Source organism: Erithacus rubecula (assembly GCF_903797595.1).
Source record: "Erithacus rubecula genome assembly, chromosome: 1".
Taxonomy (NCBI): Eukaryota; Metazoa; Chordata; class Aves; order Passeriformes; family Muscicapidae; genus Erithacus; species Erithacus rubecula.
In genome coordinates this window covers 78,218,776-78,232,866 of record NC_136658.1, presented here as the reverse complement: position 1 = coordinate 78,232,866, position 14,091 = coordinate 78,218,776, and the positions used below count along the sequence as shown (strand labels likewise).

Below are 14,091 nucleotides of genomic sequence, written 5' to 3'. Positions count from 1 at the left end.
GTCCTGCCGGGTTCGCCCCGGCTCCGCTCGGCCGGCGGGAGCGGCGCCGCCCGAGAACCGGAGGGGACGGAGCTGGCAGAGAGGTAACCTGGAAGGAGCGTGTGGCCAGGCGGGGGTCGGCCTCTTCTCCCACGCAACAAGCGACAGGACGAGAGGACATAGTCTCAAGCTGTGCCAGGGGAGGTTTAGGTTGGCGTTAGGAGGAATTTCTTCGCAGCAAGGGTGGTTAGACATTGGAATAGGCTCCCCAGGGAGGTGGTGGAGTCAGCGTCCCTGGACGTGTTTAAGGAAAGACTGGATGTGGCACTCAGTGCCGTGGTCTGGTTGACATGTCAGTGTTGGCCCACAGGTTGAATTCCATGATCCCAGAAGGCTTTCCATCCTAGCTGATGCCCTGTTTCTGTAGCGCAGGCGGAGTGCGCCCGCTCCCTCCGTCCCGGGCCCAGGGGAGGGCGGGCGGCAGGGCCTCTCCGCGGGGAGACAGGGGTTCCTCCTGCTGGGGAGGGAAGGCGACCAGGGCAGGGCCGGGTGTTGGGTTCTGTCAGGGGAGGGGGCACGGAAAGCCTGGCCTGTACTGTAGGGAGTGAAAAGTGGCGACCCTTGAAGCGGGCCTGCTGCCCCAGGGATGCTCCGGCCACCCCCGTGTGTATCTCACAGAGCTCAGCTTCACCTCCTTCACTGATGTGACTTCTCCCAGGAAAGACTCGCACTGCTGAGACATGAGGAGCAGTGGATCACGAGCGGGACACTGAGCCAGGCAGGTTAGGTGAGCTCACACAAGCGGGGCTGACTGATCCGGTGCTGATATGTGAAGGCGTTGATGGCCCATATGGTTGTGTTACTCAATGTGTGATCCAGATCCAAAACAACAAAAGCATGAGCAACTTTAGAATATCCTTTCAAGGAGCAGTTTCTCATGAAATACAGATGACAGAAGATGAGTTTACAGAAATTGTCATGGCAGAGATGTTAACTGAGAAGCATTACAGAATGACTTGGTTAGCAGTAACACTTGTGCCTAAAGACTCACTGTGAATGCTTCAGAGTGGCTTTTTTTTTTTTTTCTCACTGCCGTAGTTTTACCAAAGCTCTTAGGTCTTGGTTGGTTACACTCAAACATTAGTTAGTTGATCACATTCAAAACTTGGGCCATCTGGGAACTAATGCTAAGGTCATATGACGTAAAGCAGAGAGTAAGTAAAATGTGATTTGTATGTTGGAAGTACTGGTATCCATATTATGAGAGTGTGGAGAAAAACTGCTGAGAAAACAGCTGCAATTTTCTATTACTTTGGTTGAGGGCCTTCAGAAAGTACCCAGTCTGTTTTAGCAAACTGTATCTGCCACCTCTTTCTGATCCACCAGCCAGTACTGTGTTGTCAACATTACAAATATTCTGGTACAGGCTCTGAAACATGGAAATGCTTTTTTGCCCTCTATCCACTGACAAAAGGTGATCATCCATCAGTGCCACCAAAGTAATTTTACTTCACTTTCCTTTCCTGGCATGAATTGAGAGCAATGAATTCAGTTCATTCATAAAGCATAATTTCAGATGCCATTTAACTAATGGCATCTCAGAATTTATACAGTTGTCTTTTAGCATGTGTTGTTCACTGAGTGTCATTCTGTGAAGTGTTCGAGACATCTTCAGGAATCTCAGGACCCTAGTCCTTAACAGGGTACAAACCCTTCAAAAACACCCTCTCTGGGGCACACAAATGGCTGCTGATTGCAGAATCACCCAGTGCAACGTGCAGGGTGAATGGTTTCCATCTCTGCATGGTAATGTACATCGCAAAAGCTTTTTCCTATTCCCAGAGTCCTAGAAACTAACTCCTATGGGAAAAGATTTTTAATCCCAATATAAAGCATAGAAGCAAAATCTGTGAATTATTTTACTCAAACACACTGCAAAATCCCACTTCTGTAAAACTTGCAGGAAATTCCTATTGCCTATTTCTGTTTCCCTCTAGACAAAATATTTTCCATCCCAATGTTATAGTTTGGCACATAGTATTTGTACAAATGCCTTAAAAATACTTTATTTTTTGTGTAAGCCAATAGCAAGCACTTCATGAGTGCTGGCAGCATCTTAGAAACATCTTGTAAAGGATGGCTGAGAGATTTGATTTCTGAATGCCAAATCCCTTGATGTTGAGCACACGACCACAGCACAGGCAAGGAGGTTTAATTCCTTGTTCTGACAGGCATCTCCAGTTTTTCTTTAAGTAAAAACAACTAGGTCATTTGTCTTTCCTCAGATGGCATTGCTGCCTGGAACAGATACAACTGCAGTGTGAGTGGAGAGCTGTCCTCATATGGCTGCAAGCACGCAATGCTGATGGGCGAGTTGAGTGTCCTTAGCCACCCCTTCTCTCTCTGCAGTAAATTCACCTCCTGGGCGCAGGGTCCCGGAATACGAAGCTGCTGCTGCATTTGTGCTGCTCACAGCTGTGCTGCTGTCACTGTGCTGGTACAGGTGTGAGTGCTAGAACACACACCTTAAACAGCTCTCTAAAGAGAAAACTCCTGGTGAGTCAGGCACAGTTCTGTTGCACCCCATGCAGGATCACTGCAGGGTAGTTTATGACAGAAAGCAAAGATCTCTGTGGTTTGTAGAAATGATGCTGACAGTCTGGTAGATATAATACAAGTTTCACCAGACAAATTGAGTTATGTGGTGACAAATGTCATCAGCTGCAGCTAACTAAAATGTTACCTGAGTTTGTTCTACCTTGCTCTTGTAAGCATAAATCATTACATTTAGCAAGATGTCATGCCTGCTTTTTAAAAAATGCTTTCTGTGTGGTGACATCAGACTTTGTACTAGAGGTGTTTGCATTGCTGAAAATTTGGAAAAGGAAATGAAAATACTAATAAAATGTTTTCTGAAATGTTTAAAATGTAGTTTTTCTTTATGATTCAGTGTCCCGTTGAATAGTTATGTAACAATGCTTAAATGCAGTCTTTTCTTAGTCTTTCATTTGGCATAATGAATAGAATATAAAGTCACATCAAAAGACAAAAACAACTACCATGAAACAAAATCCTTATGAATCCTGTCATTCTTAGGAAATCATATTTGGCAGAAACTTATTTCTTTTAAGTTTTGTTACAAAGTAAAAAAAAAAAAAAAACAAAAACAAAAAAGCAAAGTAAACATATATCTCCTCATGCCTGAAAGTCCACTTCCACGTCTCAGTGTCTTTTAAGAGCGTTAGGCCAAGTTCCAAGAGGGATTCACTCTCTACTAGAGCTCCAATCCCCTCAAGAGCATTAGGCTTAGTGCCAGCATTCATTTACTCTTGGAACAGCTTAAATTAACTCCTGTTACATTCTGTCTAAACCCTTTCTTAGAGAATAAGAGTTGAGAGCTGGATTCAGTCAGTTAGTCTGAAGGCCACCCATCATGCTTGTCTGTCTTCCTGGACTTCAAATGCTGCATAAACTGGATAGGGGAAGGCAGTGATCAGCTGTGTGTAAGCTGAAGGGGGAAGCTGCCAGCCATCTTCACAAGAAATAGCGTGGGGGTTGGTCTGACTTATTTAACATAAGTATATATGACAGCAAGCTCCAACCAAATGTGAGATTTTAGTAGGCTGTGCAGTGTGCTAGCAGTGTTTTGATAGTTTCTGGCAGAGCTGAACAGACAAGCTAATGGAAAGACAACAAATATCACTGCTTGATTTTGTAAGTAAAGAACTGGATTGTAAGATTATATTTTGCCAAATGTCAGACAGAATATTGAACTGGAAGGTTTCATATAGCCAGACCTTCTTTATCCTCTTCAAACTTATATGGTGTCTTAGAAATATTGCTTCTGTTTTACTTTAGCAAACATGAGAACAATTGGTTTGCCTATTATTACATGCCAAGCACGCTGAAGCAGCTGAGGATGTAAGCACAGGGAAGACAAGTTTTCCAAAAAGCAGTAACACAAAATGTTTTTAGTACACTTAAAAAAGTACAGGGTAATTGGACAGAACTGGACAGTCATTAAAGTTTAGCCACCTGATACTTTGGTCCCTATCCAGAGGCTCAATAGTCCTGTACCAAGGTCTTCATGGTGAAGGCTAGAAGTTGACTTCAGGGATTTCCAAAACTGCTTTGTATGACTGTTATTTATAGAATAGTTACAACCTTTCAAGGTCATCTAGTCCACCTCCCTCAAGTGAGCAGAATCATCTTCAGCTAGGTCAGGTGGCTCAGAGCCCTGTTCAACCTTAACTATTTTCATAATTTCTAGCCATCCCTCCTCCACAAGAAAAAAAAACCAAAACAACCAAACAACAAATAGAGGAGACATTAATTTCAAGGAATCTGAATTACCTTCCTTGGATGAAGAATCTTTTAAGCTGTTAGTTTACAAAAAGTTCAGTTGTTTTGTATGCTTTGGAGATGATGGAAATGGAACTAGTTTCCAGACAGTCAGCATTCATCCACTAGTAAAACTGAAAATAAATGTGAGCATTTTGTGGCTAGATAACACTATTCAGCTCATAAATAAGAGTTCACAGCAATCTTTGTAGTTAGGAGCTACACTATAAATATAGCTTATCTTCAAATATTTTCAACTTGCTAAAGTTACTTGAAAGCTTATCATGATAGAGTGCATTTAAAAGGAAAAGAATTAAAATTTATCTAAGATATTTGTCCCCAAATACCTCTCATAGCATTCATTTATATTGACCTTTCTAACACGCTGTCTTCCCACACTCTGTGTGTAGCTAGCTGAAAAACAAACTCAAAACTCAAACTTCAGAATTACTTTTTTTTAAGTTAAGTTGAAAATCAGAGAAAAAAGTTGAAAGCAAAGTTCTTACTTTAAAAAAAATATTTGAGAAGATGGCAGTAATAGAATTGGAAAGATTTTAAAATACGGTTTCTAAGTTGGCAGTGACCTTTTTGGGATAAATATTTCAATTATTAAAGAAATGGTACACAGATTGCTTAAGTGCTAATGTGAATACAAAAGGCAGATCAAAAGTGGTACTCTTGTGAAGGAATATTTATTTTTAAAATTTGAATAGTATATTTGCCATTACTTTCCAAGTAAGGCTAAGATCTCAATTCTGTGACAAGTTGCATATATTATGCCTAATTTTAAGCATTTTGAAAAATTCTGTAGTCTGAACCCAGACTACTTTGACTGCATAAAATTAACTGTATTCATAAATCTTTGAAGACTGGGGACTTTCTTGCTATTAGATGAGAACTGTAGTTCAACTGCTGTTTTATCTTTAAATGATAAGATCCCATGGCACTTTTGCAACAATAATAGAGGTCCCCTGAAAGCATTTTAAGTAATGGAATTACAGTGCTTGTTTTAGTGGTTATATTTTCGTCAGCTGAATAAGTTATTCTTCATTTTTCTTCCCTTTCATTCTTCTGCAGTGCTGCTAGCACTGATTAAAAGAGAACCCTATATCTGAAATCCTACCATTTTGATATTTAACCTGTATTTTTATATACATACAAATATATGCACATTTTTATGTGTATTTTACCTATAAAATATTATTCATAGGACTTCCTGAAATCTTATTCCCAGTGCTTCCTATGTAAATATGGAATTGTGTTGCTGGGATCTTGTTGTATTTCAGGGAGTGGTTCTTCTCTTTTCCTTCATTCTCTGAAATCAGTGTGAGCATTGCAATCAATTTTAATTATACTAGTATTTCACCCTGAGTTTTATAGGAAGAGTTGGCAGCAAAAACTATAGTTAAGATTGCCTAAGACTTTCTGCTGTATAGATTCTGTACTTAAAAAGAGAGGGATAGAAATTGTGCATAAGGGTACAATAAAACATGTCAAGATTAGCAATTTTATCTGTGTTACTTGAAAAACCAGAAGGATTTATTAGGAACTCTGACTTTATATTTTTAAGTGCAATGTGACTGAGACTGATATAATTTAAAATAATTATTATTATGTAGTTCAAAAAATACTATAAAGATGGCAAGGCATTACTTCACAGTATTACCAAAGAAACAATTATAGAATTATCAGTATTGTAACCTGTAAAATATTTTTAAAATATATGTTTTCTGGAAATGTTGAAGTAGAAGCAGCATCATATATTTATTTCTTGTTTCTTTTCCCAGACCGCTCTAAAGCAACTATTAATAACATGTTGTACTGCTACTGTGATTTATTAATGGAAGTTACTTTAGTTATCACATCCTTAATACTACTGAACATGGTGGAGTGTATATAATTATTTCTGTAAAAAAGAAAGGAATAATAAAACTCTAAATTACTGTTTTCTGTAATGTATTCCATTATTTCAAACAGCGTTTTCTTCTTTTGCTCAGAATTCTGTTTATGAGCTGTGATTGCACCTATTTTTATGTAAGTGGGGGAAAGGCATGATTATTTTCAATGTATGTGTTTAGTTGTTTAGTATTATCTAACCTAATAGAACAAGTGTATGGTAGACACAGCATCACTGTAAAAGATTCTGCAATCCATAAAAAGTTGGAAGTCCTAATATGAAATTCATTGTAGTCAGCAGAATCTTTTTCCATAGGTGTCTGCATTTGGCACTTGCAGAGCTGAAAAACAGCTTTGCTATTTGTGTGAGTGTTGTGGGCAGTCTTGGTATATTCACTGGTGAGGGATCCTCAGTCTGTAGCTGCATCAAAAGCTATTGTTAGATCCACTCACAAAGACACAGTAATAATGGCACTAATAAAAATCCCTGACAAAGCTATGGATAAAGTTGACAGTTCCCATTTGGCACAAGTCACGCAGGAGCTGTTTTGCTGAGTACACCCAGAGAGGATTTCCAAGTAATTACATAACCTTTTTCTAGAGAAGGGAAAGGTCTTGAGGGAACATGAGGGAGTTGGTATTCTGGAATACCTGAATTGCATGTGTCCAAGAATGCATAAGCTATAACAAGAGCAAAAAGTTGAGATACACAGACTGTCTCATGTTCACAAGGCTTAAGGAATCTCCTGCTCACATGGCATTTATATTGTTTATGGATCTCATGTTCCTGCAGCTTAGGTGTAGTCTCTCTGTGGCTGGTCTATAATGGAGAAATTTAGTTGAAGTAGTCCAGAGGATCCACAGCAAATCAGCCATAACTTCATTTCTGAGTAAGAGGGGAGACTGGTGGGACTAAAGGAGGTTTGTGTAAAAGGGCAGAGGTGTGTAAGACAGGGGTAAGGTTCATCCCACCAAAAATAGATGTCTACGTATAGGCTGTATCTGAATATATCACATTATGCTCTTGTTAATGGGGTAAGTATTAATCTCTGGCATGATATGTTTTATCCCAAGATAAATGTTGAAATAGCTCAGTTGAATCTCAAGCAAAGAAATGCCCATATCAGTCTTTCTGACTGTGAGGAGAACAGAGAGAATTTTTGTGCAGCAATGTCTACATTGTATACTGCTTTTCTTTACTGTGTTTAGCTCTGTAGAGATTCTTGGAAAGGAACTACATATCAAATTTGCTGGGCACATATGCTGGAAAAGTTGGCAACAAAGGAGATAGTCAGAGTTTGATTATGGGGTGCCACCCTGATGACAGATGAAAACAATGATGTGTTACTTCAAGGTGTAACTGGGAAGAATGTTCCATGGAAGAAGTCGTGATATCCTCACTTCTTCCCTGTGCACTAACTTTTTACTAGGCTTATGAACATCTGTATTTGGGAGCACTGCAATTTATGTCTTTTTTGTGTCTTGATTTACATGAAAAAAAAAAAATGTTTTCTGTCAGTTCAGGCTTCTGCAGAGAGACATTGTAGAGAGCTCACAAAAGCAGATTATCCAGTGTTCCAGAGGATACCTGCCTACTTGCCTGTGGTAGTTGAAGGCATTTAGGAATACTCAGCATGCCATGCTAGATTGCCCCTGAGTTTAGGTGGGTGGGGTTCTGTGAGAAGGGAGGGGGTGACTGATGACAACAAGCTATTTATTGTTCTCCACAGCAGCAAGAGAAACTGCCATTTTGACTCAGAGGACCTTAGGTCAGTCAGTCAGGAGCATCCCACTCCGTAAGCCCCGAGAAGCTCCAGAAGCTGGCACCAGTGAATCACTGAGGACCAAAAGAGTCTGTTGGTAACCTGCAGGGATTATCCATGGTGTGGCATTACCCCAGTCTACCCACGACAGTGGTCTGTCAGTGCTGATAGCATCTCAGCACCCAAAGAGCCCACTTCTCTTGTCAGACCTGGAAGGACAAAGTGGAAGGCAAGTTTGAGGAATAAGTATTGCATTATTATGTTATGAATAAATTGTAGGCTAGCAGTTTTTGTTAACACCCATGGAAGCCCTTTTGTCTTCTCCTTTTAGTGTACTCTCCTCCCCAATCTCTTTTTATATAATCTCTGTTTTATTATATGTAGTATTGCTGTATTCAGCAGCTAGGTTTACTTGCTGATGGCCAGAAACTCAACTGCCACTGGCAGATGGGATGATACCAGAATCCCTGCAGGGAGAGCAACAGGGGGCTCTGCTGCTCTGAAGGGTCAGGTTACCTTATCAAGAACTAGGTATTACAGCATCTGTGGAGGGTCACTACAGGTTGATGACTTTCTTTTTTGTACTATGGAACACATTAGGCTGGAATGACTAAGGTCTTACAACAAGGCAGTGACAGAGCTGGAAATAATCCCTGGAGACAGGTGCTATCTGTAACATATTTTCTGCAAATATTGCTTTATTTGGACAGTTTTTTGGATGATCTTTGCAAATTTAAAAATATAAAATAAAAATTTCTGCATTACCAAACTTTTGGCATTCACATTTGATTTTAAATCTAAGGATGTCTGATGCTACTACTCATCACTTTCTTACATCTACCTTACATGTAGTTTTTAAATTTTCCCAGCTATAACTCCACTGATTCTAATTTTTGTAATTTACATTCTGAAGAGATAGAACAAACTATGGTCCAATAAAAGCAAGTAACAAGAAGATGAAAGAAAAAATGCCAAAACTTATCTTTTGTACTTCTACATACACTTGATGGCCTAAAACTTAATCTGCCTTATTCATCACCTTCATCCCCTACCCTTAGAAACAGGTTAGCCAGAACAAATGTTCCACAGAAATGGGTTTAGATGTTAAAGTCATCTGTCCTGCCTTTGCCTGTGCATCCTGTACAGTACTGATACTGTACAAAACACAACTCTAGTGTAATGAATAATACTGTGTGTTAGGCTTGTGAATACAAACTGAGGGTTTATACTGTCCTCTGTCAAATCAGAGAATGGCAAGATGTTTACTCACAAAAGGTGTCTTGTCTCATTTCTCCATACCTGGTCTTACATTAGCAATTATGAAAGTAAAAATTACTGCTGTGGTTTTACACAAAAAGTCAAATTCTGCAAGAGCAAATTTAATGGAATTATGACCACTTTGTAGTCTTTAGAATCTACCACATTTTCCCCACCACTTGAATAATTATAAATTATAAGTAGTTTTGCAGAGCTGGTAGCTTTATTTTCTCAGCTCACCCAAAGTTTTTGCAAGACTTATTATCTGTGATGAATCACATCTTTTATTCATATAGTTATAAACGTATTAAAGCTGTCAGGTATAATTTGCTGCTTTTTCTCCTTTAGATTCAGCATGGTTTCTGAAAATAAGCTACTTTAATAACTAGAGAATCTAAGTTATAATCAAATTTATTATATTTACCAGACTTGAATTTCAGATGGGATAACATTAAAAATGTGTTTGAAGAGGAAAGAGCAGAATTGCCTGTGGGCATTGAATTAGCAGCCTGAAAAATATCTAAGAATGTTGTGATCAAGAGTGTTACAATGATGAGAGGAGGAAGAGAAATTCTGTTTGTCTTTATCTGTAGCTTTTATATGTCACAAACTGAAATGAGGGTTAGAACCCCAGGCCAAAGCTTCAATTCAGGGGAAAGAGTGTTCTCTTTTTTAGATTTTTCAGTGACTTACAGTGTGACTTTGTAATGTAGCCCTGCAAGTCTGTCTACAAATCTCCACATTTCTATTAGAAAGGACATGCTGCTGTTTATGTGCATGTATGAGCACTTGCCACTGTCCACGGTGTACCAGACGTAATCCCATGATTTCTGCATCCACCAAATTTCTGCTGAATTCTGGATGAGATTTGTGCTTGGAAGGCTTCTGGATCAAGGTTTCATGTCAGGAAGTGCTGAATAAAATGCCTGTTCAAAACCAATCCAACAGAAACCCAAAAAATGATGTCTCTTCCTTGTAGCTCATGTTAGTCTCCTCTGAAAGACTGCTAGTCTTCTCTGAGTTGGTGCCCCTACTCTCTTAAACAAGTTTGTGGCACAGATTATGTTTAATTTATCAATATATGGTAAGACAGTCTGTTATTTTGGGATTACATTAGTTGCATTTGTATTGTGGAGATTATTAATTCCCAAAGGTGCTGTCTTTTGTCTTTGTGTACGCAATTTAAACTGAAGCAGAGTTTTAGTTTTTCCTAGGGACTTCTACAGACTTTCAGATATATAAAATCTGAAGTTATATTTCTTTTTGGTCCATCATCTGTTAAAGACTGTTGGCTGTACTAAAACCAGCAAAAGGATAAACAGGGATAAAAAAGAAGTTTATTCCAGAGAACCAATATATCATAGAAGATTCCTCTCCTGAAGGTACAGCCACTTAGATATCACTGAGAATAATGGTCACACAAATACAAAGAAAGAAAATTTTTTAATATTACTGAAATTTTACGTAATACTGAAAAGCATAATTAAAGGAAGAGCTTGAGGTTTGAGCATTTCTAGTGACTACTTTGTGCTATGGGGATTGTCTCTGTGTGGATGTGGTACATCATTGACAGAACACAGTAAGTCAGCTGTTCATCTGGCTCTGTTGTAGCTTTAACCCTCCACAGCTGAGAATGCTCATGACATGAGTGGGAGGAGGAGGAGGATTTTAGCCTCTGGCATTTCAGAAGATGTCTGTGCTACAATTCAGAGTTCTTGGTGCTGAAGGTAGTTTTGATAAAGAGGTTATGGCACAGGGGCTGTAGCTGGTATGAAGATACAGGGTTTTGCTCTAGAATTCCATATTCTTTTAGTCTCTGTTTTACAGACAGTTGAGAAGTCTCACAGTTTAAGGATGACAAATTTAGTAAAAAAAGTTGAAGAGGGTCTTATTGTTACAGAAGAAGAGCTTTTAATAGATAGATAGGAACACAAAATGTCATAATACCCACTGCAAAGTCTCTGGGTATTATTCTTAAGAGCAAAATGCTAGAATTTTGTGCTAAATGCTCAGTGATTCAGAGCTTGAGGACACAGTACATGAGTAAGTATTTCTTGCTTTAGTCATCAAACAGCCACATTAAAGCATGACTAAGAAGAAAGGCAAGGCAGCAGTGAAATGTGGAGCTGATGAGATAGCTCCGTACTGAGAGCAGAACTGGAAATGAGATCAAAGATGATTGAATTGAGTTGACTGCACCTTGCTCAAAAAGTAAAGGAGCAAGGAAGGGTAAGAACCTTTCAATAATTATAAGGAATGAGCAAGAAAACAAATGCCAGAAGACAAGAGGTAAAAACAGTTCACATGACGCTGTAATCTCATAGCTTATGCTGTCAGCAAAAAAAGATTGGATGAGTTTCTGCAGACTCAACAGTAATTGCCACGCAGCAGCAGTCAGTACTATAGAAATGCTGGAACTGATGGGAACCAACCAGGCTGTCGTGACTGGGAACAGAATCCTCCGAAGAGCATGAGACAGCATTCTGCAGCGTGAGAAATCCTTGCCTGTCAGTCTAAACTGGTGGGGTTTTTTGATGGACTGGGACCTGTATCTCTCATGAGATAGGAATTTTGCCTTTTTCTTCTTTAGTGTCTGTGGAGCCAAACCAGTTTGGTTCTCAGTGAAGATGGAACAGTCTTCTTTTTTCTAAATGCAACGTAATGATATTGATTTTCAGCACTTACATGTGTTCTAAATACCAGCATTAGGAAGAGCAAGGATGCCTGTGTTTGTAAATATATTCAAAGAGTACAATGTCAGGGGCTTTTCCTTTCCAGCTCAGTGTGAATTAATGTTTTGTAATGTTTTGAGCATAACTGACCTTGAGTTGAGCTGTTTATATTCTCCCTTGGAGAAAGACTGCTTAAGCTCATGCAGTTCTATAACATCAAGCAGTTGAAACTGGAGCTGCTTGTGGGAATCTTGGCTCAGGAGGTTTGAGGTTGCTGATGAATATTTTTGGCCAGTGGACAGAAGTAGAATTTGCATTTTCAGCCTCACAAGGGTGGCTGAAGTCTTGAGAATCAAAGCAGCCACAGTTAGCCCTAAGTCCCTAAACACACAATAGCAAGCTTTTGCCCACCTAAAAAATGTAGGGGAGGAGTCAGATTGCTCTGTGTTTAATAGAAAAGGAGTAAAATCTGTGATATTTCTTCTTAAATGCTGTTTAAAGATGTAAAAATGATATAATTTTACCTTCTACTCAGAAATGGCTTTTCTAAGGGCTACTCTTGAAAGGAATTGCTGGGAAGGCCAGGTACAGGCAGAATTTAGTATTGAACTTTGGAATGTTCTTTGTCTCATGGTGTATATTGCATGCTGTTGTATTGCCTGCACCAGCTTTTCTTCTCAGTTTGCTTAAGAATTGTGAGTAAAAAGGTACCATGAATTAAAAAGTGGTATGCTTATTAGCCTTCTTGGCAGTTCATATCTGTTCTTCATAACCTGTCAGGATTTACCCCGTGACTACCCAAATACTCTAAAACAAAGATCATAGCTGTATATCCATGAAATAGGAAGTCTTTAGTGATGTCTGTGTATCCTATGAAATAGGAAACCTGTAGTGATTAATCTGGGTTGACATAATTTTCAGAAGGGCTGAGGAGGTATGAAGTGGTGTAAAGTGAGTATTTTAAATTTTCATATGAAAAAAGTGCCACAAATCAATGGAAGTGTAATCTCACTACAAAAAGATGAGGCCAGGAATTTTAAACAGTGGGAACTGAACCTCAGGCACTGAAATCCTTATTCTTACTTAGGACATAAATGATTAAAGACATTGAGGAGTCACAACAACCCTGTGCAACACTATAGACTAGGGGCAGAGTACCTGGAAACCTGTCTGGCAGAAAAGGATCTGGGGGTGCTGGCAGAGAGCAGCTGAACATGATCCAGGGTGTGCCCAGGTGTCCAAGAAGGCCAGTGGCATCCTGGCCTGGGTCAGCAGTGATGTGGCAGCAGGAGCAGGGCAGTGACCGTCCCCCTGCCCTGGGCACTGCTGAGGCCACAGCTCCAATGCTGTGCTCAGCTCTGGGCCCCTCACTGCAAGAAAGACACTGAGGGGCTGGAGCGTGTCCAGAGAAGGGACACGGAGCTGGGGAAGGGTCTGGAGCACAAGTGCTGTGAGGAGCAGCTGAGGGAGCTGGGGGTGTTCAGCCTGGAGAAAAGGAGGCTCAGGGGGGACCCCATCACTCTGCAGCTGCCTGGAAGGAGGGGGAGCCTGGGGGGGGGGGGGGGGGGGGGGGTCAGCCTCTTCTGCTGGGTAACAAGCGATAGGATGAAAGACAACAGCCTCATGTTGTTCTGGAGTAGGTTTAGACTGGATACTAGAAAAAATTTATTTTTTGAAAGGGTTGTCAGTCATTTTAACAGGCTGCCCTGGGAAGTTGTGGAGTCACCATCCCTGGAGGTATTTAAAAGTCATGTAGGTGTGGTGATTAGGGGACATGGTTTAGTGGCGGTGGACGTGGCAGTGCTGGGTTAATGGTTGGATTCAATGATCTTAGGGTTCTTTTCCAATCTAAACAATTCCATGATTCTATGAAGAGATCTTAATGAACCTAATTTTCTCAAAGTATTTCCTGCAGTTCATTTGCTAAGCACTCATGTAAGGCATCTTCAGAGGTTTTGAATGTAATTGGCCAAAAAGAGACACTAGTGAACAGCTTGGAGAATCTTAGCCTTTCAGTCTTAATTTAGGCTCTGTTTTTTGAATATTTGCTCTTATAAATGCATAATTTAAAGTTATTTCAGTAATGGAAGTTTTTTGATTCTCTGTTCTTGAAGAGAGACTCCACTTGTAAAACATCCTTATTAAAAGGCTGACTCTTTTCAAAGCATGTTACCAGTATAGTT

General features: G+C 39.9%; 1 long non-coding RNA gene across 2 annotated transcripts; it reads left to right on the top strand.

Annotated features, from left to right (window-relative positions):
• The first annotated feature begins 10 nt into the window (after positions 1-10).
• LOC306809006 lies at positions 11-13,116 on the top strand. Of its 2 annotated transcripts, XR_013776140.1 has the most exons (5): positions 11-83; positions 2,265-2,535; positions 3,363-3,482; positions 7,947-8,212; positions 9,993-13,116. It is a non-coding gene; the product is annotated as an uncharacterized lncRNA (long non-coding RNA). The 2 variants fall into 2 exon arrangements; XR_013776141.1 differs by lacking the exon at positions 9,993-13,116 and having other exon boundaries at positions 13-83; positions 7,947-8,272.
• The last annotated feature ends 975 nt before the right edge of the window (positions 13,117-14,091 follow it).